We start from the raw sequence: 1699 nt of genomic DNA, 5'->3' as shown, positions 1-1699 counted from the left end.
CTGATCCAATGTCAGTTTAGATATCTGGATATCTGATAACAGGTGAGATACTGAGCCTGACAATCTTAGTTCTGCAGTTTGGGTATTTTATGGTATTTATCTAGCAGTGCCTAAAGTATACTTAGAGCAAAGTAAGGACATTATAAAATTGGTATATTTCTTATTGGTGTAAATGAGTTAACAAATTCCTATTCTTATGAAAATGCCAGAATAATGATTAGATATTGGCTCAATTAAAATGTTTCAAAGAAGAGGAATTGAGGGATAGTGGAGGCAGTGAAGTTAAAAGTTGTGATGTTTGAATTAATTGTTTTAATGTTTTATCTTTCTAGCTTTGTCCTAAAAAGGAAGAGTCATTTCTTAACATACAGGTGCTATATTAGATTACATGTGTTTTTTGTTCTGACTTTGCTAAGAGAATTAAATTCATACTAAAATGTAATATTCTTGCTCCATTTGCAACATAAGAACATTAAATAAGAAAATCCAATTAATGAAAACACTGGTCTTGCATATGGAGTCATCACTGTAGATAACATTATTTTTTACCCTTTTTTCCCCTTTATATCCAGAATATACTAGCTTTCCACTACTTATTACTCAACAAACATTTTTCAAATTGTGAATAATACTATTATTGATATTTCATTAAGTTCTTGTATATTGCATCAGTAGAAATATAATTTTATATTAAAACCTGTGTCCAAAATGGCATTTGTTCAGGGAGAGTGGTTTGTCAAATTTAACTCCACAGTTAAATTCAGAAAACAAATTTAAAAAACAAAAAACACTCACTGCCAAGTATGAAGACTATATATATTTTTTAAATAGGTGAATTAAATTGATGATGGATCACTTTAACATACCCCAAAATTAGTCAGTTATAGTCTTGTCAGTTATCATTGAATGTTTCTTAAAAGCACACAATTCCAGTAGTTTACACTGCTGATTTTATTCAGGCAAATTTTTCCTTGCCATAATTCCTATTCACATTATTTACATGTTTCATTTGAATTTGTTGAATGCTAGTTTGGATTTAATGTTTTCCCAATTAGAATTACTTAAAGCATGGGTGAGGTGATCCATGTTGACAATGCATTTTAAAATATATTTAATGTTTTAATGTTTAAAGAATATTTTGACTTTAATATTTATTATTTGCTTCTATTTCTGTGTATGTATTTGGTAGTCTTTTTTTTAAAGTTTTGTTTATTTATTTTTAGAGAGAGAGAGAGCGAAAATGAACATGGGGGAGGGGCAGAGGGAGAGGAAGAGAGAGAATCTCAAGGAGATTCGACACTGAGTGTGAAGCAGGGCTTGATCCCACGACCCTGAGATCATGACCGGAGCTGAAATGAGGAGTCAGACACTCAACCCAACTGAGCCACCCAGGCACCCCTTTAGTAGCCTTCTTTGATGATGTACAAGACCAGGTTTTAAGCCATTGCCAATGTTTTCCTAATATAAAGAGACTAGTAACTTGAGTGATATTTTTTGTCATTTGCTCAAAAACTTAAATCACTGTATTAGTTTGCTATGGCTGCCATAACAATTTTGTGGCATAGATTGGGTGGCTTAATACAGACACTTATTTTCTCACAGTTCTAGAGTCTAGAAGTCCAAGATCAAGGTGTTGGAAAACTTTGGTTTCTCCTGAGGCCTCTCTCACTGGATTGCTGATGGCTGCCTTCTTGCTACA

The sequence above is a fragment of the Mirounga leonina genome, unplaced genomic scaffold (assembly GCF_011800145.1).
Source record: "Mirounga leonina isolate KUSES-001 unplaced genomic scaffold, KU_Mleo_1.0 Mir_129, whole genome shotgun sequence".
NCBI lineage: Eukaryota > Metazoa > Chordata > Mammalia > Carnivora > Phocidae > Mirounga > Mirounga leonina.
Note: the sequence above shows the minus strand (reverse complement) of the source record.